General features: G+C 57.2%; 3 non-coding genes across 3 annotated transcripts; all 3 read right to left on the reverse strand.

Moving 5' to 3' along the window:
• Positions 1 to 244: 244 nt before the first annotated feature.
• On the reverse strand, positions 245 to 435 carry LOC129137784 (U2 spliceosomal RNA). Its single transcript, XR_008540575.1, has one exon. It is a non-coding gene; the product is annotated as a U2 spliceosomal RNA (small nuclear RNA).
• A 5,911-nt stretch (positions 436 to 6,346) lies between these two features.
• LOC129137786 (U2 spliceosomal RNA) lies at positions 6,347 to 6,537 on the reverse strand. Its single transcript, XR_008540577.1, has one exon. It is a non-coding gene; the product is annotated as a U2 spliceosomal RNA (small nuclear RNA).
• A 5,913-nt stretch (positions 6,538 to 12,450) lies between these two features.
• Positions 12,451 to 12,641, reverse strand: LOC129137787 (U2 spliceosomal RNA). The gene has a single exon (XR_008540578.1). It is a non-coding gene; the product is annotated as a U2 spliceosomal RNA (small nuclear RNA).
• Positions 12,642 to 14,167: the final 1,526 nt, after the last annotated feature.

Here is a 14,167-nt window from a genome sequence, read left to right on the forward strand (position 1 = left end):
ACCTCCCCAAAGGAGGAGGTCGTGGCCTTCCCAAAGCGCAGTAGTCACGGTGGAAACGGAAGCGTGCCGCATAAGCCTACCGTCTACCGCCCACCGCCTGCAGATCAGGAACCTCCCTCACTGGTACTTCAGGGAAGCGGTTAAGTCAAGCCGGCGCGTCACAGGCACTCGGCGTGCAAGCCGCCCCGCAGATGCTACTGTCTCTTACCTCTCTCTGCTTTTAGGAAACACGTTGTATCCCCGGAGGGGGTGCACCGTTCCTGGAGGTACTGCAATACCAGGTCGATGCGTGGAGTGGACGGAGCAAGCTCCTATTCCATCTCCCTGCTCCAAAAATCCATTTAATATATTGTCCTCGGATAGAGGACGTATCAGATATTAAACTGATAAGAACAGATACTACACTTGATCTTAGCCAAAAGGCCGAGAAGCGATGCGGTCGCCTTCGCGCCCGCCGTCACCGTCCCACTCTCATCCACATTCAAGTCGCGGTGAGAGCCCCAGCCTCGCTCCTTGCCCCATTCCCTCTGTCTCGTCCACAGCGCTATTGACGCCCTTACACTCTCGGGCTGATTTCTTATTCTCCGCCTTTGAAAAGGGAAATCTTACACCCGTGCTTCTTCCGGCGTTCCCGGGCTTTCATTTCGAATTTGCATGCCCCGCCCTTTCACGGAGGGCGTGGCCTCCGCCGTTGACTCCGCCCCCGGGGCCGCCTCTGCCTGGGGGAGCCGGGGCTCCGCTGGGGGCGACTTCCTTGTTCGTATCGAGCCAGCGAAAAGACAGAACCGGAAGAGACTGGGGGCGAAGGCGACAGGGGTCTGTGGAAGAGACCTGTCGGCGGAGAGCGGTCCACGTTTTCCTGGAGAAAGACGAGGCCCCAGGGCAGGAGCGCGGGCTGCGCTGGGCCTTTACTTCGCCGCCCGCGGGCGGGGAGACCGGCCCCGTACCCGAGGGGACGAGGGGCCCATGCCCAGTCAGGGAAGCCGAAGGCCTGGAGGGGCTTCCGGGAGCAGGGGCTGGAGTTCCTCGGCCAGGCAGGAGGCTGGCACCAGACACCCAGCAGAGGGAGGCGGCGAGGGCCCAGCAAGGATTCTCCCCAGCCCCTGTGCCTGCGTCTCCTGCGGCTTCTGTGCGCGGACCGTGTCCTGTGCTGTGTAGGGAAAGCTGCCTCCCTGCTCGGGACGTGGATTCCCTTCCCCTCCTCCTCGCCTGGCTACTTCTGACGCAGGTCGTCAGGACTCCGCTTGGGTGTCACGCGTCCAGGAAGCCTCCCTTAGTCAAGGGCCCTCGGCACCCGCCCCGTATGTGACTAGCAGCCCTCCTGTGTATTTCATCGCGCCCCCGTTGTTTATATCAGCTATTCCACTCACCACCCTTCTGGGCAACCCTTTATCTCCCGCTCTGAAATCCCATCGCTGAGGGCTGGGACCCCTCCTCAGTGCTTATCCCTGTTTCCCCGCGCGAGTCTGGCGCCTGGCGTGTGGAAGGCGCTCAGCAAACGTTTGTGGAGCGAAGAAACGACGCAAAGGTGATGAGCACGGCAGACCGTGATGAGCACGACGCAGTTAGGAGGCTATTGGCCCGGCGCGGGGGAAAAGGGGGAAGGTCGGGCTCGGGGTGGCAGGACCCCAGAGGGCAGGGGTGACTGCCGGGGTGCTCTTGGGGCAAGGTGGGCGTCAAGGCCCCCAGCAAGGTTGGGATAAAGTTTCTCTCCGAGGCACAGACTGCCGCCTGCGGGCTCAGCATTTACCTCTCCCTTCCTCCTTCCTAACGCAACTTCAGCGGAGGGCTGAGGGCTCTACTGCGCATTACCTGGAAAACTTATTTCACTCCACGGCCCTAAGAGGTGGGCCTTATTATTAGCCACGGCCAGGGTTAGGGTGAGGCCTCTCCTCCAGGGCAGAATTTCAGAGGGTGCCCACCCCCCCGCCCTAAATCATTCAGCAATCAACATAAACTATAGTTCAACGCAATATATCTTATCTTGTGGGCCGCAAGCCACCCAGGTGCCCAGGCAAGAGCCTGAAGGCACAAGCTGTTCCAGTATAGTAAAGAAAATTATTAGAATAAGAAAAGTTTTACTAGAGATAGGAAACGGATAGGATTATATCTGACTATTATTAATCATTAGTTTGTAGCATTACTCTTTGTTCTATTACCATAATGATCTCTGTTCCATTATGATTACCCTGGGGGAAACCAGGCCACACAGAGTTAGGAGCTGAAGGGCCACAGTGAGAGGTGACCAGGAGACAAGAGTGTGAGCCCTCATTCACGCCCAGAGAAGGGCCGCTGGAGGGCTCCTTGGCCTAGCGGTAATGCCAGTGCCTGGGAAGGCCCTGGTTACTTAGCAGGCCTTGGTCTAGCGGTGGCCCCAGTGCCTGGGAAGGCACCCGTTACTTAGCAGGCCGGGAAAGGGAATCTCCCTCTCTCCAGGGGAGACAGAGAACGCTCCGCTCCACCACCTCTTGTGGGAGGTCTGACATTAGCCAGGCCGGCCCGCAGTCAGCCGGAGGCTCCAACGTCTCCCTGTGATGCTGTGCTTCAGTGGGCACGCTCCTTCTTCACTTTCATGTTCCGCCTGTACACCTGGCTCCTCCTTTTAAGTTCTTAGAAGACAGCAGTAGCACAATTAGTAGGAGTACCACAGTCTTCGATCTTTCTGATAAGTGCATAGAAGAAACGCTGACGTTTGCTGTCCTCCCTCTCCACCTCGGCTACCACAAAGGGAAAGGCCCCCTGTCCAGTGGACACGTGACTCGCGTGACCTATCGATCACTGGAGATGACTGGCACTCCTTACCCTGCCCCCTTGCCTTGACTACAATAAATAGCAGCGCCTCCAGGCATTCGGGGCCACTACCTGTCTGTCTCCGCGCTTTGGTGGCAGTGGTCCCCCGGGCCCAGCTGTCTTTCTTCCTATCTCTTTGTCTTCTGTCTTTATCTCTTCGATCTCTCGTCTCCGCGCGCACACACACGAAGAGAAAACCCACAGACCCGGTAGGGGTGGACCCTACATTATCTCGGCTACAACATAATCAAGATATTCATGTGGACTACTGAGTCTTTCGGTGCCCCCTTGCTGTTTTAGTTTTGTCCTGCGGCCGAGTGTTTCCCTCGCTTCACGCCAACCCAATCTCCGCCGCCCTGTCTTGTCATCCCCATTCTACAGCCCAGCACGGTGTAGTATGGCAGCCGCTAGCCACAGGTATCTAGGGAGCCCTGGAAATGTGGTCAGTTCTAATGGAGCTGTGCTGTAAGTGTGAAATACACATGGGATTTTGACGGCAGTGGGAGCAAAATTCTCCCAATTTTTTTTTTTTTTTTTCAGACGGAGGTTCCGCTCTTGTTACCCAGCCTGGAGTCCAATGGCGCGATCTAGGCTCTCTGCAACCTCCGCCTCCCGGGTTCAAGCGATTCCCCTGCCTCAGCCTCCCGAGCAGCTGGGACTACAGGCATGTGCCACCACGCCCGGCTAAGTTTGTATTTTTAGTACACATGGGGTTTCTCCATGTTGGTCAGGCTGGTCTCCAACTCCCGACCTCCGGTGATCCGCCCAGCTGCCGCCTCCCAAAGTGTTGCTTGCGATTACAGGCTTGAGCCACCGCTCACCCTGGCTTTTTTTTTTTTTTTTTTTTGGCAGACAAACTCTTGCTCTGTCGCCCAGGCTGGAGTGCAGTGGCGCGATCTCGGCTCACTGCAGCCTCTACCTCCCGGGTTCCAGCGATTCTCCTGCCTCAGCCTCCTGGGTAGCTGGGATTACAGGCGTAGGCCACCACGCCCGGCTCATTTTTGTATTTTTAGGGGGTTTCGCCATGTCGGCCAGGCTGGTCTCCAGCTCCTGACCTCAGGCGATCCGCCCGCCTCGGCCTCCCAAAGCGCTGGGATTACAGGCGTAAGCCACCGCGCCGGGCTCTTTCATTCTGTCTTTATTTTCTGAGATAGAGTCTCGCTCGGACGCTCAGGTTGGACTGCAATGGCGTGATCTCGGCTCGCTGAAACTTCCGCCTCCCGGGTTCAAGCGATTCTCCTGTCTCAGCCTCCCGAGTAGCTGGGATTATTGACGGGCAGCACCACGCCCGGCTACCTTTTGTGGTTTTTGTATCTTCTGTCTTCTGCTCTTGAGTACCGCATAGAGCCACAGAAGACTAGCGAGTCGAACAAACGGCCCCTGTTGCAGCAGTTGTTGATCACGGGGCTGCCCCCGGTACTCATCCTGTGTCTCTCGTCCAAATCCCCGCTCCTCCCCAGCTATCACCTCTGCCGATGCTGGTGGTTTCCCTGGGTACCGGGAACCAAACTCTCATTCCCCAGGGGCCTAAGCCCCCCGTGGCCAGGCCCTTCTCAAGTCAGGGTTCCTGCACATTCACAGTTACGGGTGGCCCTGGGAGTAACACCTGGCACCCAAACAGATCACCAGAGTCCACGCATAGTCCACCTGCCCTCCCTGCGTAAGATCAGCTCTTCCTCCTCCCGGCGATAGATCAGGGTCAATGATCCCTGCCAAGATGGCGACTGCTCCAGCCTGCTGGTCCAACCTGTCCAGCCACAGCTGTTGCTCGAAGGCTTGAAGTTCAATGGGACCCTCTCCCGCTTTCTACAAACTGGTTCCTCTATTTTCATGTTTATTTATTTGGGACGGGGTCTGGCTCTGTCACCCAGGCTGGAGTGCAGTGGTGCGATCACCGCTCACTGCAGCATCCACCTCCCAGCGTCCACCCATCCTCCTGGCCTCAGCCTCTGGAACAGCTGGGGTACAGATACGCCCCAGCCCGAACAGGTTTTCACTAGGTTGCCTGGGCTCTTTCTTTCTTTGTCTGTGTTTGTTTGTTGGTTGGTCGGTTGGTTTTTGTTTGTTTCTTTCGAGACGGGGCTCCGGCTCTGCCGCCGGGGCTGCAGTGCAATGGCGCGATCTCACCTCACTGCGGCCTTCTGGGCTCAAGCGATCCCCCCACTGTGCCCGGCCTGAAGACAGCCTTTAGAGAAAGAAGCAGGGGGAGTTCTTCCGAGGACAGACAAGGTTTCTGGAGTTTGGAAAGGGTGAGAGACTGGGTCAGCGAAAGGAACATTCCGATCTTTATGTTGGGATGCAACGTATAATAGATACAGGGATGAGACCCAAAAGAGCCGGCAGAGGTTTGTCATCGTGGTCGCAAGGCAACTGCCGGTGGCTGATCCCGTAAAGGATACGCATACCTAGAGCGGAGCCTAAAGATGCATCAAGCATGACGGGTGGAGCCACGATGCTTGGACTCGAGCTCTGCTCCTGTGCGTTCCGTGATAAATGGCTTATACTACCTGCACCTCAGTTTTTCCCGGGCAAAAAAGGAAGCTTGCTGCCGGTGCGTTGGCACCTGCCTTAAAGTGCCAGCTACCCAGCGGGCTGAAGAGGAAGAAGTTCCTACTAGGAAGACACGTGGACACGTATGTTTACTGCAGCACTATTTACAATAGCAAAGACTTGGAACCAACTCGAATGCCCATGAATGATAGGCTGGATAAAGAAAGTGTGGCACGTATACACCATGGAATTACTACGCAGCCATAAAAAAGGATGAGTTCATGTCCTCTGCGGGAACGTGGATGAAGCTGGAAGGCCTCATTCTCAGCAAACTGACACAGGAAGCGAAAACCAAACACCGCATGTTCTCGCTCCTAAGTGGGAGTTGAACAGTGAGAACACATGGGACACAGGGAGGGGAACATCACACGCCGGGCCCTGACGGGGCGTGGGGGGCAAGGGGAGAGAGAGCATTAGGACAAATGGCCAACGCGTGCGGGGCTTCAAACCTAGACGACTGGTGGATAGGTGCAGCAAAGCACCGTGGCACACGTGTATCTATGTTCCAAACCTGCACGTCCTGCACATGTACCCCAGAACTTGGGAGGGGGTGGGGGAAACCAAAAGAGAGAACGGAGGAGAGGCGGGGGGGGGGGTGAAGAGAGAGAGAAAGAGACAGAGAGAGAGAGAAAGAGAGAGAGAGAGAGAGAAAGAGAGAGAGAGAGAGAGAGAGAGAGAGAGGAGAAAGAAGTTCAATTCCGGGTGGATCCCATTCCTTTAAAAGGTCGCCACCCACTCGACTGCCAAGCTGAGATCCTAAGGACCTCCCCAAAGGAGGAGGTCGTGGCCTTCCCAAAGCGCAGTAGTCACGGTGGAAACGGAAGCGTGCCGCATAAGCCTACCGTCTACCGCCCACCGCCTGCAGATCAGGAACCTCCCTCACTGGTACTTCAGGGAAGCGGTTAAGTCAAGCCGGCGCGTCACAGGCACTCGGCGTGCAAACCGCCCCGCAGATGCTACTGTCTCTTACCTCTCTCTGCTTTTAGGAAACACGTTGTATCCCCGGAGGGGGTGCACCGTTCCTGGAGGTACTGCAATACCAGGTCGATGCGTGGAGTGGACGGAGCAAGCTCCTATTCCATCTCCCTGCTCCAAAAATCCATTTAATATATTGTCCTCGGATAGAGGACGTATCAGATATTAAACTGATAAGAACAGATACTACACTTGATCTTAGCCAAAAGGCCGAGAAGCGATGCGGTCGCCTTCGCGCCCGCCGTCACCGTCCCACTCTCATCCACATTCAAGTCGCGGTGAGAGCCCCAGCCTCGCTCCTTGCCCCATTCCCTCTGTCTCGTCCACAGCGCTATTGACGCCCTTACACTCTCGGGCTGATTTCTTATTCTCCGCCTTTGAAAAGGGAAATCTTACACCCGTGCTTCTTCCGGCGTTCCCGGGCTTTCATTTCGAATTTGCATGCCCCGCCCTTTCACGGAGGGCGTGGCCTCCGCCGTTGACTCCGCCCCCGGGGCCGCCTCTGCCTGGGGGAGCCGGGGCTCCGCTGGGGGCGACTTCCTTGTTCGTATCGAGCCAGCGAAAAGACAGAACCGGAAGAGACTGGGGGCGAAGGCGACAGGGGTCTGTGGAAGAGACCTGTCGGCGGAGAGCGGTCCACGTTTTCCTGGAGAAAGACGAGGCCCCAGGGCAGGAGCGCGGGCTGCGCTGGGCCTTTACTTCGCCGCCCGCGGGCGGGGAGACCGGCCCCGTACCCGAGGGGACGAGGGGCCCATGCCCAGTCAGGGAAGCCGAAGGCCTGGAGGGGCTTCCGGGAGCAGGGGCTGGAGTTCCTCGGCCAGGCAGGAGGCTGGCACCAGACACCCAGCAGAGGGAGGCGGCGAGGGCCCAGCAAGGATTCTCCCCAGCCCCTGTGCCTGCGTCTCCTGCGGCTTCTGTGCGCGGACCGTGTCCTGTGCTGTGTAGGGAAAGCTGCCTCCCTGCTCGGGACGTGGATTCCCTTCCCCTCCTCCTCGCCTGGCTACTTCTGACGCAGGTCGTCAGGACTCCGCTTGGGTGTCACGCGTCCAGGAAGCCTCCCTTAGTCAAGGGCCCTCGGCACCCGCCCCGTATGTGACTAGCAGCCCTCCTGTGTATTTCATCGCGCCCCCGTTGTTTATATCAGCTATTCCACTCACCACCCTTCTGGGCAACCCTTTATCTCCCGCTCTGAAATCCCATCGCTGAGGGCTGGGACCCCTCCTCAGTGCTTATCCCTGTTTCCCCGCGCGAGTCTGGCGCCTGGCGTGTGGAAGGCGCTCAGCAAACGTTTGTGGAGCGAAGAAACGACGCAAAGGTGATGAGCACGGCAGACCGTGATGAGCACGACGCAGTTAGGAGGCTATTGGCCCGGCGCGGGGGAAAAGGGGGAAGGTCGGGCTCGGGGTGGCAGGACCCCAGAGGGCAGGGGTGACTGCCGGGGTGCTCTTGGGGCAAGGTGGGCGTCAAGGCCCCCAGCAAGGTTGGGATAAAGTTTCTCTCCGAGGCACAGACTGCCGCCTGCGGGCTCAGCATTTACCTCTCCCTTCCTCCTTCCTAACGCAACTTCAGCGGAGGGCTGAGGGCTCTACTGCGCATTACCTGGAAAACTTATTTCACTCCACGGCCCTAAGAGGTGGGCCTTATTATTAGCCACGGCCAGGGTTAGGGTGAGGCCTCTCCTCCAGGGCAGAATTTCAGAGGGTGCCCACCCCCCCGCCCTAAATCATTCAGCAATCAACATAAACTATAGTTCAACGCAATATATCTTATCTTGTGGGCCGCAAGCCACCCAGGTGCCCAGGCAAGAGCCTGAAGGCACAAGCTGTTCCAGTATAGTAAAGAAAATTATTAGAATAAGAAAAGTTTTACTAGAGATAGGAAACGGATAGGATTATATCTGACTATTATTAATCATTAGTTTGTAGCATTACTCTTTGTTCTATTACCATAATGATCTCTGTTCCATTATGATTACCCTGGGGGAAACCAGGCCACACAGAGTTAGGAGCTGAAGGGCCACAGTGAGAGGTGACCAGGAGACAAGAGTGTGAGCCCTCATTCACGCCCAGAGAAGGGCCGCTGGAGGGCTCCTTGGCCTAGCGGTAATGCCAGTGCCTGGGAAGGCCCTGGTTACTTAGCAGGCCTTGGTCTAGCGGTGGCCCCAGTGCCTGGGAAGGCACCCGTTACTTAGCAGGCCGGGAAAGGGAATCTCCCTCTCTCCAGGGGAGACAGAGAACGCTCCGCTCCACCACCTCTTGTGGGAGGTCTGACATTAGCCAGGCCGGCCCGCAGTCAGCCGGAGGCTCCAACGTCTCCCTGTGATGCTGTGCTTCAGTGGGCACGCTCCTTCTTCACTTTCATGTTCCGCCTGTACACCTGGCTCCTCCTTTTAAGTTCTTAGAAGACAGCAGTAGCACAATTAGTAGGAGTACCACAGTCTTCGATCTTTCTGATAAGTGCATAGAAGAAACGCTGACGTTTGCTGTCCTCCCTCTCCACCTCGGCTACCACAAAGGGAAAGGCCCCCTGTCCAGTGGACACGTGACTCGCGTGACCTATCGATCACTGGAGATGACTGGCACTCCTTACCCTGCCCCCTTGCCTTGACTACAATAAATAGCAGCGCCTCCAGGCATTCGGGGCCACTACCTGTCTGTCTCCGCGCTTTGGTGGCAGTGGTCCCCCGGGCCCAGCTGTCTTTCTTCCTATCTCTTTGTCTTCTGTCTTTATCTCTTCGATCTCTCGTCTCCGCGCGCACACACACGAAGAGAAAACCCACAGACCCGGTAGGGGTGGACCCTACATTATCTCGGCTACAACATAATCAAGATATTCATGTGGACTACTGAGTCTTTCGGTGCCCCCTTGCTGTTTTAGTTTTGTCCTGCGGCCGAGTGTTTCCCTCGCTTCACGCCAACCCAATCTCCGCCGCCCTGTCTTGTCATCCCCATTCTACAGCCCAGCACGGTGTAGTATGGCAGCCGCTAGCCACAGGTATCTAGGGAGCCCTGGAAATGTGGTCAGTTCTAATGGAGCTGTGCTGTAAGTGTGAAATACACATGGGATTTTGACGGCAGTGGGAGCAAAATTCTCCCAATTTTTTTTTTTTTTTTTCAGACGGAGGTTCCGCTCTTGTTACCCAGCCTGGAGTCCAATGGCGCGATCTAGGCTCTCTGCAACCTCCGCCTCCCGGGTTCAAGCGATTCCCCTGCCTCAGCCTCCCGAGCAGCTGGGACTACAGGCATGTGCCACCACGCCCGGCTAAGTTTGTATTTTTAGTACACATGGGGTTTCTCCATGTTGGTCAGGCTGGTCTCCAACTCCCGACCTCCGGTGATCCGCCCAGCTGCCGCCTCCCAAAGTGTTGCTTGCGATTACAGGCTTGAGCCACCGCTCACCCTGGCTTTTTTTTTTTTTTTTTTTTTTTTTTTTTGGCAGACAAACTCTTGCTCTGTCGCCCAGGCTGGAGTGCAGTGGCGCGATCTCGGCTCACTGCAGCCTCTACCTCCCGGGTTCCAGCGATTCTCCTGCCTCAGCCTCCTGGGTAGCTGGGATTACAGGCGTAGGCCACCACGCCCGGCTCATTTTTGTATTTTTAGGGGGTTTCGCCATGTCGGCCAGGCTGGTCTCCAGCTCCTGACCTCAGGCGATCCGCCCGCCTCGGCCTCCCAAAGCGCTGGGATTACAGGCGTAAGCCACCGCGCCGGGCTCTTTCATTCTGTCTTTATTTTCTGAGATAGAGTCTCGCTCGGACGCTCAGGTTGGACTGCAATGGCGTGATCTCGGCTCGCTGAAACTTCCGCCTCCCGGGTTCAAGCGATTCTCCTGTCTCAGCCTCCCGAGTAGCTGGGATTATTGACGGGCAGCACCACGCCCGGCTACCTTTTGTGGTTTTTGTATCTTCTGTCTTCTGCTCTTGAGTACCGCATAGAGCCACAGAAGACTAGCGAGTCGAACAAACGGCCCCTGTTGCAGCAGTTGTTGATCACGGGGCTGCCCCCGGTACTCATCCTGTGTCTCTCGTCCAAATCCCCGCTCCTCCCCAGCTATCACCTCTGCCGATGCTGGTGGTTTCCCTGGGTACCGGGAACCAAACTCTCATTCCCCAGGGGCCTAAGCCCCCCGTGGCCAGGCCCTTCTCAAGTCAGGGTTCCTGCACATTCACAGTTACGGGTGGCCCTGGGAGTAACACCTGGCACCCAAACAGATCACCAGAGTCCACGCATAGTCCACCTGCCCTCCCTGCGTAAGATCAGCTCTTCCTCCTCCCGGCGATAGATCAGGGTCAATGATCCCTGCCAAGATGGCGACTGCTCCAGCCTGCTGGTCCAACCTGTCCAGCCACAGCTGTTGCTCGAAGGCTTGAAGTTCAATGGGACCCTCTCCCGCTTTCTACAAACTGGTTCCTCTATTTTCATGTTTATTTATTTGGGACGGGGTCTGGCTCTGTCACCCAGGCTGGAGTGCAGTGGTGCGATCACTGCTCACTGCAGCATCCACCTCCCAGCGTCCACCCATCCTCCTGGCCTCAGCCTCTGGAACAGCTGGGGTACAGATACGCCCCAGCCCGAACAGGTTTTCACTAGGTTGCCTGGGCTCTTTCTTTCTTTGTCTGTGTTTGTTTGTTGGTTGGTCGGTTGGTTTTTGTTTGTTTCTTTCGAGACGGGGCTCCGGCTCTGCCGCCGGGGCTGCAGTGCAATGGCGCGATCTCACCTCACTGCGGCCTTCTGGGCTCAAGCGATCCCCCCACTGTGCCCGGCCTGAAGACAGCCTTTAGAGAAAGAAGCAGGGGGAGTTCTTCCGAGGACAGACAAGGTTTCTGGAGTTTGGAAAGGGTGAGAGACTGGGTCAGCGAAAGGAACATTCCGATCTTTATGTTGGGATGCAACGTATAATAGATACAGGGATGAGACCCAAAAGAGCCGGCAGAGGTTTGTCATCGTGGTCGCAAGGCAACTGCCGGTGGCTGATCCCGTAAAGGATACGCATACCTAGAGCGGAGCCTAAAGATGCATCAAGCATGACGGGTGGAGCCACGATGCTTGGACTCGAGCTCTGCTCCTGTGCGTTCCGTGATAAATGGCTTATACTACCTGCACCTCAGTTTTTCCCGGGCAAAAAAGGAAGCTTGCTGCCGGTGCGTTGGCACCTGCCTTAAAGTGCCAGCTACCCAGCGGGCTGAAGAGGAAGAAGTTCCTACTAGGAAGACACGTGGACACGTATGTTTACTGCAGCACTATTTACAATAGCAAAGACTTGGAACCAACTCGAATGCCCATGAATGATAGGCTGGATAAAGAAAGTGTGGCACGTATACACCATGGAATTACTACGCAGCCATAAAAAAGGATGAGTTCATGTCCTCTGCGGGAACGTGGATGAAGCTGGAAGGCCTCATTCTCAGCAAACTGACACAGGAAGCGAAAACCAAACACCGCATGTTCTCGCTCCTAAGTGGGAGTTGAACAGTGAGAACACATGGGACACAGGGAGGGGAACATCACACGCCGGGCCCTGACGGGGCGTGGGGGGCAAGGGGAGAGAGAGCATTAGGACAAATGGCCAACGCGTGCGGGGCTTCAAACCTAGACGACTGGTGGATAGGTGCAGCAAAGCACCGTGGCACACGTGTATCTATGTTCCAAACCTGCACGTCCTGCACATGTACCCCAGAACTTGGGAGGGGGTGGGGGAAACCAAAAGAGAGAACGGAGGAGAGGCGGGGGGGGGGTGAAGAGAGAGAGAAAGAGACAGAGAGAGAGAGAAAGAGAGAGAGAGAGAGAGAAAGAGAGAGAGAGAGAGAGAGAGAGGAGAAAGAAGTTCAATTCCGGGTGGATCCCATTCCTTTAAAAGGTCGCCACCCACTCGACTGCCAAGCTGAGATCCTAAGGACCTCCCCAAAGGAGGAGGTCGTGGCCTTCCCAAAGCGCAGTAGTCACGGTGGAAACGGAAGCGTGCCGCATAAGCCTACCGTCTACCGCCCACCGCCTGCAGATCAGGAACCTCCCTCACTGGTACTTCAGGGAAGCGGTTAAGTCAAGCCGGCGCGTCACAGGCACTCGGCGTGCAAGCCGCCCCGCAGATGCTACTGTCTCTTACCTCTCTCTGCTTTTAGGAAACACGTTGTATCCCCGGAGGGGGTGCACCGTTCCTGGAGGTACTGCAATACCAGGTCGATGCGTGGAGTGGACGGAGCAAGCTCCTATTCCATCTCCCTGCTCCAAAAATCCATTTAATATATTGTCCTCGGATAGAGGACGTATCAGATATTAAACTGATAAGAACAGATACTACACTTGATCTTAGCCAAAAGGCCGAGAAGCGATGCGGTCGCCTTCGCGCCCGCCGTCACCGTCCCACTCTCATCCACATTCAAGTCGCGGTGAGAGCCCCAGCCTCGCTCCTTGCCCCATTCCCTCTGTCTCGTCCACAGCGCTATTGACGCCCTTACACTCTCGGGCTGATTTCTTATTCTCCGCCTTTGAAAAGGGAAATCTTACACCCGTGCTTCTTCCGGCGTTCCCGGGCTTTCATTTCGAATTTGCATGCCCCGCCCTTTCACGGAGGGCGTGGCCTCCGCCGTTGACTCCGCCCCCGGGGCCGCCTCTGCCTGGGGGAGCCGGGGCTCCGCTGGGGGCGACTTCCTTGTTCGTATCGAGCCAGCGAAAAGACAGAACCGGAAGAGACTGGGGGCGAAGGCGACAGGGGTCTGTGGAAGAGACCTGTCGGCGGAGAGCGGTCCACGTTTTCCTGGAGAAAGACGAGGCCCCAGGGCAGGAGCGCGGGCTGCGCTGGGCCTTTACTTCGCCGCCCGCGGGCGGGGAGACCGGCCCCGTACCCGAGGGGACGAGGGGCCCATGCCCAGTCAGGGAAGCCGAAGGCCTGGAGGGGCTTCCGGGAGCAGGGGCTGGAGTTCCTCGGCCAGGCAGGAGGCTGGCACCAGACACCCAGCAGAGGGAGGCGGCGAGGGCCCAGCAAGGATTCTCCCCAGCCCCTGTGCCTGCGTCTCCTGCGGCTTCTGTGCGCGGACCGTGTCCTGTGCTGTGTAGGGAAAGCTGCCTCCCTGCTCGGGACGTGGATTCCCTTCCCCTCCTCCTCGCCTGGCTACTTCTGACGCAGGTCGTCAGGACTCCGCTTGGGTGTCACGCGTCCAGGAAGCCTCCCTTAGTCAAGGGCCCTCGGCACCCGCCCCGTATGTGACTAGCAGCCCTCCTGTGTATTTCATCGCGCCCCCGTTGTTTATATCAGCTATTCCACTCACCACCCTTCTGGGCAACCCTTTATCTCCCGCTCTGAAATCCCATCGCTGAGGGCTGGGACCCCTCCTCAGTGCTTATCCCTGTTTCCCCGCGCGAGTCTGGCGCCTGGCGTGTGGAAGGCGCTCAGCAAACGTTTGTGGAGCGAAGAAACGACGCAAAGGTGATGAGCACGGCAGACCGTGATGAGCACGACGCAGTTAGGAGGCTATTGGCCCGGCGCGGGGGAAAAGGGGGAAGGTCGGGCTCGGGGTGGCAGGACCCCAGAGGGCAGGGGTGACTGCCGGGGTGCTCTTGGGGCAAGGTGGGCGTCAAGGCCCCCAGCAAGGTTGGGATAAAGTTTCTCTCCGAGGCACAGACTGCCGCCTGCGGGCTCAGCATTTACCTCTCCCTTCCTCCTTCCTAACGCAACTTCAGCGGAGGGCTGAGGGCTCTACTGCGCATTACCTGGAAAACTTATTTCACTCCACGGCCCTAAGAGGTGGGCCTTATTATTAGCCACGGCCAGGGTTAGGGTGAGGCCTCTCCTCCAGGGCAGAATTTCAGAGGGTGCCCACCCCCCCGCCCTAAATCATTCAGCAATCAACATAAACTAT

Source organism: Pan troglodytes, chromosome 19 (assembly GCF_028858775.2).
Source record: "Pan troglodytes isolate AG18354 chromosome 19, NHGRI_mPanTro3-v2.0_pri, whole genome shotgun sequence".
Taxonomy (NCBI): domain Eukaryota; kingdom Metazoa; phylum Chordata; class Mammalia; order Primates; family Hominidae; genus Pan; species Pan troglodytes.